The sequence below is a fragment of the Epinephelus fuscoguttatus genome, linkage group LG19 (genome assembly GCF_011397635.1).
Source record: "Epinephelus fuscoguttatus linkage group LG19, E.fuscoguttatus.final_Chr_v1".
In the NCBI taxonomy this organism is placed as follows: Eukaryota; Metazoa; Chordata; class Actinopteri; order Perciformes; family Serranidae; genus Epinephelus; species Epinephelus fuscoguttatus.
In genome coordinates, this window is record NC_064770.1 from 3,278,193 (window position 1) to 3,295,325 (window position 17,133).

General features: G+C 44.3%; 1 protein-coding gene and 1 pseudogene across 3 annotated transcripts in view; both read right to left on the reverse strand.

The window, feature by feature from the left end:
* Positions 1-17,133, reverse strand: part of LOC125878814 (TANK-binding kinase 1-binding protein 1-like) — a 276,535-nt gene that overhangs the window by 170,885 nt on the left and 88,517 nt on the right. The window lies entirely within an intron of this gene.
* LOC125879525 (extracellular sulfatase Sulf-2-like) overlaps positions 1-17,133 on the reverse strand; it is a 43,971-nt pseudogene that overhangs the window by 17,552 nt on the left and 9,286 nt on the right.

Genomic DNA, 17,133 nt, shown 5'->3' on the forward strand with positions numbered 1-17,133 from the left:
TCGGAGCCATCCAGCAGCCGGCAGACACTGTTGCTAAGAGACTAATCAACTGGCTAAAGGGATTTTTCGACAAGTGTAATTAACTTCAAACAAGCGTGAACACACGCACAAACACACACAGCGACATGGCTCTCTAAAAGTTTCCATCTTGATTCTCTTCACGTCGTCTCTTTGATTCCGGCAGCTTTGGGTCCTTTGTGTTGTGTTGCTGCAAGTCATTACTGCCGTTATTGTATCTGTCAGCTTTGTAGAGACGACATCTGGTTTTCATCTCTGAGACAGAATCTCTCTCTGTTCTACTCTGCTTTCTTTCAACTATCTCTTTTTGTTATAGTAACAGGAACCATCACTGTTTCATCTGCACTTATTCTGTTCTCAGGACTGGTCTGATTCCACAAAAGCTCTAGATCATTCTGGGAAGGAAAATGTGCTCATGTTTAACATCTGAACAGAGAGCAGGAATTTAATCTGAAGTATCAATAATTATCGGAGTTCGATCAGATCAGCTGGATCAGACATAAAGTGACCCAAAGTAACACGACTGAATGATAGGGTCAGCAGGTGTAGCAGAGGAGGAAAGGATCAGGATCAGGAGCAACATGAGTGAAGAAAGGGGTGAATAAAGTCAAGGGACCAGATGTACAGTAACACAATCTGTAGTAAAGTGACAGAACTGAGAAGAATACAATGAGGATGGGAGTAAACTAAGAAGATCAGAAGTGAAGAAGGATTAGGACAAGGAGTAAATTAATAAGATCAGGAATAAAGTAATGGGATTGTAAGGTTTAGGATCAGAAGTAAAGCACCTGGATTGGGAGCAAAGTAATAAGACTGGGAGTAAAGGAGCAGGATCAGAAGTAAAGTAATGTGATTGGGATTAGAAGGAAACACTGTGATGGGGAGTAAAACACTGTGATGGGAGTAAAACACTGTGATGGGAGTAAAACACTGTGATGGGGAGTAAAACACTGTGATGGGAGTAAAACACTGTGATGGGGAGTAAAACACTGTGATGGGAGTAAAACACTGTGATGGGAGTAAAACACTGTGATGGGGAGTAAAACACTGTGATACGGAGTAAAACACTGTGATGGGGAGTAAAACACTGTGATGGGAGTAAAACACTGTGATAGGGAGTAAAACACTGTGATGGGAGTAAAACACTGTGATAGGGAGTAAAACACTGTGATGGGGAGTAAAACACTGTGATACAGAGTAAAACACTGTGATGGGAGTGAAACACTGTGATGGGAGTACAACACTGTGATGGGAGTAAAACACTGTGATGGGAGTAAAACACTGATGGGGAGTAAAACACTGTGATGGGAGTAAAGCACTGTGATGGGAGTAAAACACTGTGATGGGGAGTAAAACACTGTGATGGGAGTAAAACACTGTGATGGGGAGTAAAACACTGATGGGGAGTAAAACACTGTGATGGGAGTAAAACACTGTGATGGGGAGTAAAACACTGTGATGGGAGTAAAACACTGTGATGGGGAGTAAAACACTGATGGGGAGTAAAACACTGTGATGGGAGTAAAACACTGTGATGGGGAGTGAAACACTGATGGGGAGTAAAACACTGATGGGGAGTAAAACACTGTGATGGGGAGTAAAACACTGATGGGGAGTAAAACACTGTGATGGGGAGTAAAACACTGATGGGGAGTAAAACACTGTGATGGGAGTAAAACACTGTGATGGGAGTAAAACACTGTGATGGGAGTAAAACACTGATGGGGAGTAAAACACTGATGGGGAGTGAAACACTGTGATGGGAGTAAAACACTGTGATGGGGAGTGAAACACTGTGATGGGAGTGAAACACTGTGATGGGGAGTGAAACACTGTGATGGGAGTGAAACACTGTGATGGGGAGTAAAACACTGTGATGGGGAGTAAAACACTGATGGGGAGTAAAACACTGTGATGGGGAGTAAAACACTGATGGGGAGTAAAACACTGTGATGGGAGTAAAACACTGATGGGAAGTAAAACACTGTGATGGGAGTAAAACACTGTGATGGGGAGTAAAACACTGTGATGGGAGTAAAACACTGATGGGGAGTAAAACACTGTGATGGGAGTAAAACACTGTGATGGGAGTAAAACACTGTGATGGGGAGTAAAACACTGTGATGGGAGTAAAACACTGTGATGGGAGTAAAACACTGATGGGGAGTAAAACACTGTGATGGGAGTAAAGTGATGAGAGTACAGTATGTGTTTCAGGAGTAGGACAGATAACTGTGGTCTGAGACTCCAGGTGTTTCTGTACCTGTCCGGTCTGTTGACAGGGCGTCTGGTACTCGGCTCTCTGACACAGGTCTTTTACTCGTTGGTGTTTGGGCAGGAAGTTCTCCTCCTGCGACACTTCCTTTCCCTCCACACGCTGGTGCAGGAGCTTCCTGTTAACACGGCGTGTAATAAAATCAGATCTGCTGTGATGTCATAACGCTCTGTTAACAGGTAAATTCAGGTGTAAATAAACTGTGTCATAGTGATGTCATGTGTTTACCCTCTCTCCACCAGGAAGGAGTCTCTCCACACCTTCGGCTTCCTGTTCAGCTGGAACCTGAAAACAGCAGAGGAAATGTGATCATCATTCATTCTCATGAATTCATTATTAATAAGAGAGTCATCACCTCCACCTTCATCCCTCCTCTTTTTATTTCTACCTTTTTAATGCTTTAACTCCTGAAACTCGACAGGAAGTTGTTGTTTGGTGACTCAGGCTCAGAGCTGCTGAATGCTGATGTAAAATCACTGTTCAACCAGAGTTGGATAAAAAATTCAGGCTGTGGTTTCAGCTCCTCTCAGCACCACATGTAAAATGATATTATATTCATAACACACTCTGCCTCCATCTGCTTTCTATTCTGGGATGTTTGTAACTTTGACTTTCAGGAATAATATTTGGATTTTTCCTGCCGCAGTTAAAAGAAGAACCAGAGTGGAAACAACTACAGGACTTTTTCCAGTTCAGGAAACACTGAAAGATTGAAAAAATACACACACACACCCACACACACACACACACACACACACACACACACACACACACACACACACACACATCAAAGTTTAATTTCTTTAGAAGTGACACAACAATTTAATAATTACACAGGTTAGTATAAAAAGGCCAGAATTAGTCAGGAGGCTGTTTTTCATCTCTGGTCCGTCAACAGGACGTTACACTACACTACCCAAAATACAACACAGCACAAAAACAGGACATACAGTTTAAAAATCTCTGATGGCAGTTGTGACTCACACTCAGTGTCCACTTTATTAGGTACACCTTGCAGGTACCAGGTTGGACCCCCTTTATAATTCTTGGTGTCATAGACTCAACAAGGTGCTGAAAACATTCCTCAGAGATGTTGGTCCATATTGACATGATGACATCACACAGTTGATCCATGATGAGAATCTCCCGTTCCAGCACATCCCAAAGGTGCTCTATTGGACTGAGATCTGGTGACTGTGGAGGCCATTGGAGTACAGTGAACTCATTGTCATGTTTGAGATGATGTGAGCTTTGTGACATGGTGCGTTATCCTGCTGGAAGTAGCCATCAGAAGATGGGTACACTGTGGTCATAAAGGGATGGACACGCTCAGCAACAATACTCAGGTAGGCTGTGGTGTTTAAACCATGCTCAGTTGGTACTAAGAAAATCTCCCCCACACCATTACACCACCAGCAGCAGCAGCAGCAGCCTGAAGCGTTGATACAAGGCAGGATGGATCCATGCTTCCATCTGAATGTGGTTTTTCCAATCTTCTATTGTCCAGTTTTGGTGAGAAAACCCGTGTGAATTGTAGCCTCAGTTTCCTGTTGTTAGCTGACAGGAGTGGCACCTGGTGTGGTCTTCTGCTGCTGTAGCCCATCTGCTTCAAGGTTGGACAAGGTGTTGTTGCTTCAGAGATGCTCTTCTGCACACCTTGATTGGAACCAGTGCTTATTTGACTTCCTGTTGCCTTTCTATCATCTTGAACCAGTCTGGCCATTCTCCTCTGACCTCTGGCATCAACAAGGCATTTTGGCTCACTGGATATTTTCTCTTTTTGGGACCATCCTCTGTAAACCCTAGAGATGGTTGTGCTGAAAATCCCAGTAAATACTCAGACCAGCCCGTCTGGCACCAACAACCATGCCACGTTCAAAGTCACTTCAGTCACCTTTCTTCATCATTCTGATGCTCCGTTTGAACGCAGCCATGTGATTGGCTGATTATCTGTTTGAACAGGTGCACTTAATAAAGTGGCCGGTGACTGTGTATATGGGATCAGGACATTTAATGAGAAGCAGCAGCAGAGGTCAGTGTTTCCATGGGCCTGTGTTAATGATCACTGACAGATCTGTGAGTGTTGAGTGAACATGAACCTCTGACAGACCAGACTGACTAAAAACACGTCTCTGCAACAGAAGAGTAAAATCTCCTCCTCTGGACCCTGTAGTGACGATTTGTGTTTGTTTCTCTGCTGATTTCAGCTCCAGGTGGAGTCATGGAGACTTTGTCTATCAAACACAGGTTCACATATTTTATCAAGTCGTCCCAAAACTGAAAATATACTTATTTGAAATATAACGTGATGCAGCTTCTCCCCAGACAGAGCTCTGAGTCTGTTTCAAAGACTGTCATCTGCTCTCAGGTTGGTTTCCTGGCACCTCAGTGTCGATCATGGACACCTGAAGTAAACTGCAGTGGTCACCAGTTCAGTCCTCACACTGGGAGAGATGAATATAGGTGTGAAAAGTGACGTTGTGACACCTCGCACTCCGTCTTTAACACCACTGAGGTGGTCGAAAGTAAGAACCTGAGCCTCAGTTTGTTTCAGTTGTTTCCTCTCTACAGTGTCTGGTCTTCAGCTCAGTGTTTCTGAGCCAGGCAGCATTATTCAGACCTGAGCGAACTGTGAGCTGCAGACAAGACGGAGGATCCTTCAGAGTGAAACACTGCTGCAGCAGCTGCTGTTAAAGTGTACCTGTGTGTTTGTTGGTGTCTTTACAGCTCCGTTAGCACAGTGTTTAAAGTTTAACGTATTTCAGCACTGCTGGAAATGTTCCATCAGAACAGAGGGTTTATGACAGTTTTGTGCAGGTGTTCTTACAACAGAAAGTTCCTGACTGTAGTTTGACCCACTCAGTGAAGTGGAGCTCCAGTCCCAACCGGACGAGGACATCTAACTGGCCTACTGTCCTTGTCCCAGTATACAAGCACGGGAGGGGAATCCATTTATTGAGCCAAGTATGTGCGACTCACGATAGGTGGAGATATGCCCCTTTCATCTTGTTAGTATTGGACCTTTTTCCTGTTGACCTATTACGTCACAGACCAAACAATGGACAAACAAGTTAGCTACGGTTAGCTAGCAGCTAACTGCTACCATGGTGGACAACTTTACAGCTCTGTACATTTGGTCCGTCCAAAAAGTCACGGCTCTGGATGTAGATTTCTCCATGTTGTTACCGGCTTCTTCTTCTCTTACACATTTAATGCTATTGGACTTCGGGTCAAAGGCTGATGTGAATCTTTAACACATTTCAGAGCCGTCACACAGCAGAGAGAGAAAACTCTGTGACACCGACCAACAGTCTGAACATCAGTGTTCTTCTATGAGATAGAAACAGTTTGTGAGAGTTCCTTCAGAGACAGTTTAAAGACGCATCATGTTGGACACACGTGAACTTGTGTCCTGGTTTGACAGACTGTCCTGAACTCTGCGGTCCAGATCAGATCCTCACTCCTTTATAGTTCCTGCTTCTTACAAAACCCAAAACCAGTGAAGTTGGACGTTATGTAAATCATAGATGAAAACAGAATACAATGATTTGCAAATCCTTTTCAACTTATATTCAATTGAATACACTGCAAAGACAAGATGTTTAATGTTCAAACTGAGAAACTTTATTTTCTTTTTTTGCAAATAATCATTAACTTAGAATTTAAAGGCAGCAACACATTGCAAAAAAGTTGGCACAGTGGCCTTTTTACCACTGTGTTACATCGCCTTTCCTTTTAACGACACTCAGTAAACGTTTGGGAACTGAGGAGACCAATTTTTGAAGCTTTTCAGGTGGAACTCTTTCCCATTCTTGCTTGATGTACAGCTTAAGTTGTTCAACAGTCCGGGGTCTCCGTTGTCGTATGTTACACTTCATAATGCGCCACACATTTTCAATGGGAGACAGGTCTGGACTACAGGCAGGCCAGTCTAGTACCCGCACTCTTTTACTATGGAGCCATGCTGTTGTAACACGTGCAGAATGTGGCTTGGCATTGTCTTGCTGAAATAAGCAGGGGCGTCCATGAAAAAGACGTTGCTTGGATGGCAACATATGTTGCTCCAAAACCTGTATGTACCTTTCAGCATTAATGGTGCCTTCACATATGTGTAAGTTGCCCATGCCTTGGGCACTAATACACCCCCATACCATCACAAATGCTGGCTTTTGAACTTTGCGCCTATAACAGTCTGGATGGTTCTTTTCCTCTTTGGTCCAGAGGACACGACGTCCACAATTTCCAAAAACAATTTGAAATGTGGACTCGTCAGACCACAGAACACTTTTCCACTTTGCATCAGTCCATCTTAGATGAACTCGGGCCCAGCGAAGCCGGCGGCGTTTCTGGGTGCTGTTGATAAATGGCTTTGCATTGTAGAGTTTTAACTTGCACTTGCAGATGTCGCGACGAACTGTAGTTCCTGACCGGGGTGTTCTGACGTGTTCCTGAGCCCATGTGGTGATGTCCCTGACCCCCTGATGTCGGTTTTGGATGCAGGACCGCCGGAGGGAACGACGGTCACGGGCATTCAATGTTGGCCTTGTCTACGTGCAGTGATTTCTCCAGATTCTCTGAACCTTTTGACGATATTACGGACCGTAGATGATGAAATCCCTAAATTTCTTGCAATAGCTCGTTGAGGAATGTTGTTCTTAAACTGTTCGACAATCAGCTCACGCATTTGTTCACTAAGTGGTGACCCTCGCCCCATCCTTGTTTGTGAATGACTGAGCATTTCAGGGAAGCTGCTTTTATACCCAATCATGGCACCCACCTGTTCCCAATTAGCCCGTTCACCAATAAGTGTTTGATGAGCATTCCTCAACTTTCTCAGTCTTTTTTGCCACTTGTGCCAGCGTTTTTGAAACATGTTGCAGGCATCAAATTCCAAATGAGCTAATATTTGCAAAAAATTACAAAGTTTACCTGTTCGAACATTAAGTAACTTGTCTTTGCAGTGTATTCAATTGAATATAGGTTGAAAAGGATTTGCAAATCATTGTATTCTGTTTTTATTTACAGTTTACACAACGTACAACTTCACTGGTTTTGGGTTTTGTATTTAAAATCAACTCTGGCTCAGAGCTATCAGCCTCTCAGCTGCTGTCTCTGTGTCTGTCTCTGTCTCTGTCCCCACCGGGATGGACTCCTCTGTACTTCACACAGGACCAGGATGAAAAAGGGAACAGATGCTGTGCTCATGAGAACGTATAGAGCAGATTCAAACAGCCGGGGTTCAGGGGACGCACTGACTCAGACTTCAGAGCACCACACAGCCGAGTGTGTGATGAGTAAAAGTATATTTGGGTCTAAAGACACCTGGCAGCTCACAGCTCCTGTTTTAAATCAACACAGTTAAAGCTCAGAGAGATCAGGACGTGTTTTAAAGAGGAATAAAGAGAAGTTGGAACATGGTGGGATCTGTGTTCTGACTCCACAGAATCAGAAAGTTTGTTCAGATGTCACAGGAAGTGAAGGTCTTCATCTCTGACCTCATCATCGTCTTCCTGGAAACACCATCAGGCTGTGATGCAACATCCTGCGGGAAGTTTAGAGTCGGACATGAAGCTGAAGGGTGCTGTGGCCACAAGCTGCAAAAACTTTTTTTTGGGGGGGGGGGGTTATTTTCATTGGTGGATTAATCCACAGCTGGTGCTGCAGTGAGTTTTTGTGGCGGCAGGACACAAATATTCTGTTTTCATAAGAGAAATATAGAATTCGTGTTAGACATGGGTTAGTCACATCCTCTGTTTGTGTTTGTGTCGGTGTGTTTGTGTCGGTGTGTTTGTGTCTATGTGTTTGCGTCGACCTCCTGACCTTTATGTTTTCCTTCGTTGATACTTTGATCATTACTGATATTAATGAAAATCTAAATCTCTTCAGGTGAAGCAGACGGCAGGTGGTGTCTGATCACTGTGTGTGATGGACGAGCACTCAGGTGTTTGCTTCAGTGACTCTCTGCTCTGACCTCTGACCTCTATCTGTCACTGCAGTGATGCCACATGAAGCTGCCTTCAATCAGTCTTTTTCTCACATGTGCTGAAACAGGAACCTTCTGATTTACTTTGATCAGCACTCAAATAAAAGCACTGAGAATGTATGTCCGTATGTGTGTGTGTGTGTGTGTGTGTGTGTGTGTGTGTGTGTGTGTGTGTGTGTGTGTGTGTGTACCTGTTGGCAGGTTTGTCGGTGTCCAGCAGAGACAGGATCGACTTCCCGTCCATGTCTGGCGGAGTGTCGAGGCCGGCGATGTCCAGAATGGTCGGAGCCAGATCGATGTTCAGGACCATGTGATGGTTACTGACACACACACACACACACACACACACACACACACACACTCATTCATAACATAAACATGATATAACATAAAGGGACGGGTTGTTATTTATGATGGGGGGGGGGGGGTGCAAAAGGGAGGAGACATGTCAAATAATTTTTTAAGCACTGGGGAGGGGCTTCTGTTTTTTATTGTGGCTGAGGCGGGGGCTTACAGATATAAAGGTATTTTGGTTTATTTCACTGCCAACTTTTAAAGAAAGCGTGTTTTCCAAATATTGACAATTTAATTTTGGTCATTTTGGCAACAATGACACAATGTCTCACAGCCACACATTGTAAAAATGTAAATTATTATTGGATTTTCAAATTCCTGACGGTCCTTGAACACATCATGTATGATGAATGCTTCCATCTGGAAAAAAAACACCTCATAACCACTTGTGACATTAAAACTGACATTTCATCAACGTCACTTTATTCTACATCTCATTTAAAATTTGTCCAAAAATAAAGTGTTTGTACGACGAGTGAAAAACTGAGACTTTTTTCAACATCCGGATCTCAGCTTCACGGTTCCTGTTAAAGTCTGATTTCAATTGATATGATGGTGTTTAATAATGTGATAACGTGTGTGTGCAGCTCTGAACTCATGATCACCTCGTGGAACAGCTCGCCTCTGTAATCTACTTTAGCAGGACACACACACACACACACACACACACACACACACGGACTAAAAAGTGTGTCACATATTTTATTCCAGTGTTTCTCTGATCCACAGACTCAGTTTTATTTTTAGATATTTGAATCTTCGCGCTGCGTTAAAGCCGCGAACAGACACAGAGACAGACAGACAGACAGACAGACAGACAGGCGGACTGTCCCTTTACAGAGGCGTTACAGTGACTGTGCTCAGGGACTGTTGTGTATCTTTCAGATGATGATGTTTGATGTTTGAAAGTCAAAAGTTTTTCACTCTCGTCCTACAAACACTTTATTTTTGGAGCAATTTAAACAAGATGTAGACTAAAGTGATTTCACTGAAATATCACTGTTTTAACATCAGATGAAGTTATGGTGTTTTTTTCTGATGGAAGTGTTTGTCACACATTTTGTATTCAAGGACCGTCAGAAATTAAAAGAAAGGTTCGTACAGCCTGGTCTCAATCTGAAGTCATCAAATACCGGCCCTTTGTCAGTGACCTCTAGTGTCACTGGCAGAAATGGCAGTGGCCATTATTGTTTATGGGCACACTGCAGCATCAGTGTATGTGTGTATGTGTGTGTGTGTGTGTGTGTGTGTGTGTGTGTGTGTGTGTGTGTGTGTGTGTGTGTGTGTGTGTGTGTGTGTGTGTGTGTGTGTGTGTGTGTGTGTGTGTGTGTGTGTGTGTGTGTGTGTGTGTGTTTACATGCTGCCTTGCTCCACGTTGGGTCCTCTGATGAAGAACGGGACTCGGATGTCAAACTCATACGGCATGGATTTACCTGCACACACACACACACACACACACACACACAGTTGAGACTGTTCTCAGAAACTATTCGTACGTGTTCCTACAAAAACTAACGCACCAACATTTGTGCATCATGTGACCAATACGCTGATTGGAGAAACAAAAGGAAGCAACAGTGAGCGGTGCAGAGAGGAGACAGACTGAGGTGGTCACACAACACAGGACTTTCACCTGGAGACAGGTGTGTGAACTCTGAGTCGCTTTAAGGTTCCTCTTCACCATGTGTCTGTTCCTACACCTGACCTCAGTAACTCATCTGATTCACAGGATATCATACAGACCGTTCTGTGAGGAGACGTTCAACCATAAATGCATCACCATCATGAAGGTGAACGTTAGTGCCTTCAGATCTGTCACTGTCTCACTGACTCTGATTCACAGGACGTTTTCCTCCTCTGTCCTCGCTGACTTCATCAGAAGGACAGAATCAGTCCAACAGATGAGTAACGACCTGCTCCAGACTTGACTCGGACACGACGCTGTGACACTAAACCAAAATCAGTCCACTTTACATATTTAACTCTCAGGCCACAACGCTGAAAATCTCTCAGTAAAAGACCGAAAGGCTTTTCAGTTGTTTAAAGCGTCAGGTGACCTGAGCGTGTCCTTAGGGAGGAGCTGTCAGACTTCCTGTTCAGATCACGTCCACAGGAAGTGTCCTGAACTGTGCCACTGTGTCACTTTACCGCTGTACCACTGTGACATTGTACCACTGTAACACTGTATCACTGTGTCACTGTACCGCTGTACCACTGTGACAATGTACCACTGTAACATTGTACCACTGTGTCACTGTACCGCTGTACCACTGTGACATTGTATCACTGTAACACTGTATCACTGTGTCACTGTACCACTGTACCACTGTGTCACTGTGTCACTGTACCACTGTGTCACTGTACCGCTGTGTCACTGTACCACTGTATCACTGTGTCACTGTACCGCTGTGTCACTGTACCACTGTACCACTGTGTCACTGTACCACTGTACCACTGTGTCACTGTGTCACTGTACCGCTGTGTCACTGTACCACTGTACCACTGTGTCACTGTACCACTGTACCGCTGTGTCACTGTACCACTGTACCACTGTGTCACTGTGTCACTGTACCGCTGTGTCACTGTACCACTGTACCACTGTGTCACTGTACCACTGTACCACTGTGTCACTGTACCGCTGTGTCACTGTACCACTGTATCACTGTACCACTGTGTCACTGTGTCACTGTACCACTGTATCACCGTGTCACTGTACCACTGTATCACTGTGTCACTGTACCACTGTAACGTGTTTTCCAAATATTGACAATTTAATTTTGGTCATTTTGGCAACAATGACACAATGTCTCACAGCCACACACTGTAAAAATGTAAATTATTATTGGATTTTCAAATTCCTGACGGTCCTTGAACACATCATGTATGATGAATGCTTCCATCTGGAAAAAAAACACCTCATAACCACATGTGACATTAAAACTGACAGGAAGTGTCCTGAGCTGTGCCACTGTGTCACTGTACCACTGTACCACTGTGACATTGTACCACTGTAACACTATCACTGTACCACTGTGTCACTGTACCGCTGTACCACTGTAACATTGTACCACTGTGTCACTGTACCGCTGTATCACTGTATCACTGTGTCACTGCACCACTGTACCACTGTAACATTGTACCACTGTGTCACTGCACCACTGTACCACTGTAACATTGTACCACTGTGTCACTGCACCACTGTACCACTGTAACATTGTACCACTGTGTCACTGTACCACTGTGACACTGTACCAGTGTGTCACTGTATCACTGTGTCACTGCACCACTGTACCACTGTAACATTGTACCACTGTGTCACTGTACCACTGTGACACTGTACCAGTGTGTCACTGTATCACTGTGTCACTGCACCACTGTATCGCTGTACCACTGTGACACTGTACCATTGTGATACTGTACCACTGTGACACTGTACCACTGTAATATTGTATCACTGTGTCACTGTACTAATGTGTCACTGTACCACTGTACCACTGTGGTACTGTACCGCTGTACCACTGTACCACTGTACCACTGTGACACTGTACCGCTGTGGTACTGTACCGCTGTGACACTGTATCACTGTACCACTGTGACACTGTACTAATGTGTTACTGTACCACTGTGTCACTGTACCGCTGTGACACGGTACCACTGTACCACTGTGTCACTGTACCACTGTGCCGCTGTGACACTGCACCACTGTACCAATGTGACACTGTGACACTGTACCACTGTGACACTGTACTACTGTGTAACTGTACTGCTGTACCACTGTACCAATGTGTCACTGTACCAATGTGTCACTGTGACACTGTACCACTGTGACACTGTACCAATGTGTCACTGTAACACTGTGACACTGTACCACTGTGCCGCTGTGACACTGCACCACTGTACCAATGTGACACTGTGCCACTGTACCAATGTGACACTGTACCACTGTGTCACTGTGCCACTGTGACATTGCACCACTGTACCAATGTGACACTGTGACACTATGCAACTGTACCACTGTGACACTGTACCACTGTGTCACTGTGACACTGTACCACTGTGTCACTGTGACACTGTACCACTGTGTCACTGTACCGCTGTACCAATGTGTCACTGTACCACTGTGACACTGTACCAATGTGTCACTGTACCACTGTGTCACTGTACCACTGTGACACTGTACTACTGTGTCACTGTACTGCTGTACCACTGTACCACTGTGACACTGTAACACTGTGCCGCTGTGACACTGCACCACTGTACCAATGTGACACTGTGCCACTGTGACACTGTGCCACTGCACCACTGTACCAATGCGACACTGTGACACTATGCAGCTGTACCACTGTGACACTGTATCACTGTGACACTGTACCACTGTGCCACTGTGACACTGCACCACTGTACCAATGCGACACTGTGACACTATGCAGCTGTACCACTGTGACACTGTACCACTGTGTCACTGTGCCACTGTGACACTGTGACACTATGCAGCTGTACCACTGTGACACTGTACCACTGTACCACTGTGACACTGTACCACTGTGTCACTGTGTCACTGTGGCACTGCACCACTGTACCAATGCGACACTGTGACACTATGCAGCTGTACCACTGTGTCACTGTGCCACTGTATCACTGTGCCATTGTTCCACTGTGCCATTGTTCCACTGTACCACTGTGACACTGTATCACTGTGCCACTGTGTCACTGTACCACTGTGACACGGTATCACTGTGCCACTGTGTCACTGTACCACTGTACCCAGGTCTTTTCATACATCAGAATTTATTTTTTACCTTTGACGAGGCCAAACTGTCCGATGTGGTAACCATGATCAGATGTGTAGATGATGTAGGTGTTCTCCAGCTCTCCGGTCTCCACCAGCATGTTGTATAGCTGACAGACAGACAGACAGACAGACAGATAGACAGGAGACACCTTTTAGATATAGTGTAGGTTTTTTTTTTAAAGGACTCACAGTTAACTTTGGGTTTAAGTTTACAAACAGACCTGAGGAAACACTGTGCCTGATACTCTTTCTACAAGATCCATTCAAGGACTGTTGGAAATTTCAAAATACAGCAATAATTTCTGTTTTTACAGTTTCTGGCTGATAAATGGAGTCGTCGTGCTGATTTTTAAAGAAAACATGGTGAGTGTATAAGGTGTGTTCTCACAATTTGGAGGGCATGTTTCTAAAATTCTGCTGTAAAATAAATACAACCATATTCTTGTTATTTTAGTATCATCATCATCATCATCATCATCAGGTGTGTGTGTGTTGTACCTTCTCCACGCTGTCATCCACAGACAGCAGCGTCTGCAGGCGTTTCCTCTGCAGCATGTTGGTGAACTCCATGTGGATGGGCTTCATGGGACCAGTGTAACGCATGATCCAGTGTTTGTCCTGGTTTGGAGCGTAGTTATAACTGGGAGTACTGGGAGGAGACACACAGGACAGTGATCAGGTTCATCACAGTGTATGTAGATGTGAGAGGAGGTCATTTAAATACTGTAATGAGGAGTGTGAACGCCATCTGACAGAGTGAAATTCATGTGTTCACCTGTAGTGTATTTCTGTAGCTAATAAAGAGCCAGCTGTGTGAGAGGAACCTGAACCTTTATTATTATTAATATTCTTCTTCATGAGGAGTCAGAGTGATGGCACTGCACCTCCTGTTTGATTTACTGAGCTCCTCTTTTATTAGTTTGGGGAAAAGACGCAGTGTCTCATCCAGATTAGATTCTTACAGAATGATGTTTCATGTGCAGCTTCTTCATCCTGAAGATGAGCTGATTCTTTCTTTTATTAAACTGCACGTTGCATCGATCTGTCACAACACAACACTACACTACACAACACTACACAACACAACACAACACAACACTACACAACACAACACAACACAACACTACACTATACAACACTACACAACACTATACTATACAACACAACACAACACAACACAACACATCACAACAGAACACAACACTACACTACACTATACAACACTACACAACACAACACAACACTACACAACACTATACTATACAACACAACACAACACAACACAACACTACACTACACTATACAACACTACACAACACAACACAACACTACACAACACTATACTATACAACACAACACAACACAACAGAACACAACAGAACACAACACTACACTACACTATACAACACTACACAACACAACACAACACTACACAACACAACACAACAGAACACAACACTACACAACACTACACTATACAACACAACACAACACAACAGAACACTACACTACACTATACAACACTACACAACACAACACAACACTACACAACACAACACAACAGAACACAACACTACACTATACAACACAACACAACACAACACTACACAACACTACACAAACACTACACTACACAACACTACACTACACTATACAACACAACACTACACAACACTACACAAACACTACACTACACAACACTACACAACACTATACAACACAACACAACACTACACTACACAACACAACACAACAGAACACAACACTACACTATACAACACAACACAACACAACACTATACAACACAACACTACACAACACTACACAAACACTACACTACACAACACTACACTACACAAACACAACCGACCGCCACACCACAGGAAGCTTCACAAAGCTCATCATGAAACACACATTAAACTCTCAGAAATAAAAGTGTGTGATAAACACAACAGATTTAAACACTGACTGATGAAATGAATATAAAAGTGAAGTATGAACAGCTAGTGACACAGTGTGTGTGTGTGTGTGTGTGTGTGTGTGTGTGTCTTGAGCTTACATGTGCTGTGATGCGTTGGGGAAGGCGGTGCTGTACTGCGGCGCCCGAGTCTTCAGGTCCGTGCGGCGCTGCGTGGCTCAGCACCATCATCACCGGGCGGTGAGGATAAACTCTCTTTGAGGAGCGGAAGTATCGAATGGACTCGGCCGTGATCAGGTCGGTCAGGTAGTCCTGGTAACACACACACACACACCCACACACACACACACACACACACACACACACACAGTGTTTCACAATAAGAGAATTCAGTTCTTCACATGAAACAGACAAAAAGGAAATTTAAACTGTCACTTCATCATTTTGTGTGAGGTTTGGTCACAATCAGTGTTCAGGACGGAGGGAAACACACACAGCACAGTATCGTAGTGGATGTCGTATCGATCCTATCGTATCGTATCGTATCGTATAAATATCCTATCGTATCGTATCGTATCGTATCGTATCGTATCCTATCGTATCCTATCCTATCGTATCCTATCCTATCGTATCGTATCCTATCGTATCCTATCCTATCGTATCGTATCGTATCCTATCGTATCGTATCGTATCGTATCCTATCGTATCCTATCCTATCGTATCGTATCGTATCGTATCGTGACGCTGATGCTAAGTTATATCAATTAATAATATTACAAGAATAAACAAGTTTCTTTTTTCTAACATTAAAATATTTTGTTAAAACATGAAAAACAAACAAGAAATGTTTCAGGTTACTTGAGACTGATCAGGTTGGTTCAGTCAATACACACTGATGCAGGTCCTCTGATTACTGCTGAGTCATGTTTTATATGTGTGTGTGTGTGTGCATATTGTGTGTGTGTGTACCTGTGGGTACTGCGCCCCGTGTTTCTCTCGCACTCCGTTGCGGCTCAGTGTGTAGTTGTAGAAGCGGCTGTTCTTCACCAAACCGAGCCACTCCCTCCATCCGGCCGGGACGTACGAGCCGTTGTACTCGTTCAGGTACTTCCCAAAGAACGCTGGATGGAGACACACACACACACACACACACACACACACACACACAGGTCATCAAACAGTAATAATGGTAAAACTTCTGAGTGTGTGTGTGTGTGTGTGTGTGTACCTGTCCTGTATCCAGTGTTGTTGAGGTAAACCCCAAAGGTCCGCGGCTCGTGCTGCCGTTGCCACGACATGGACGAACAGTTCTCATTGTTGGTGTATGTGTTGTGGTTGTGGACGTACCTGAAGACAGGAAGAAGGAGTCAGGAAGAAGGAGTCAGGAAGAAGGAGTCAGGGAGAAGGAGTCAGGAAGAAGGAGTCAGGAAGAAGGAGTCAGGGAGAAGGAGTCAGGAAGAAGGAGTCAGGAAGAAGGAGTCAGGAAGAAGGAGACAGGAAGGAGTCAGGAAGAAGGAGACAGGAAGAAGGAGTCAGGAAGAAGGAGTCAGGAAGAAGGAGACAGGAAGGAGTCAGGAAGAAGGAGACAGGAAGAAGGAGTCAGGGAGAAGGAGACAGGAAGAAGGAGTCAGGAAGAAGGAGACAGGAAGAAGGAGTCAGGAAGAAGAAGTCAGGAAGAAGGAGTCAGGAAGAAGGAGTCAGGAAGAAGGAGACAGGAAGAAGGAGTCAGGAAGAAGGAGTCAGGAAGAAGGAGACAGGAAGAAGGAGTCAGGGAGAAGGAGACAGGAAGAAGG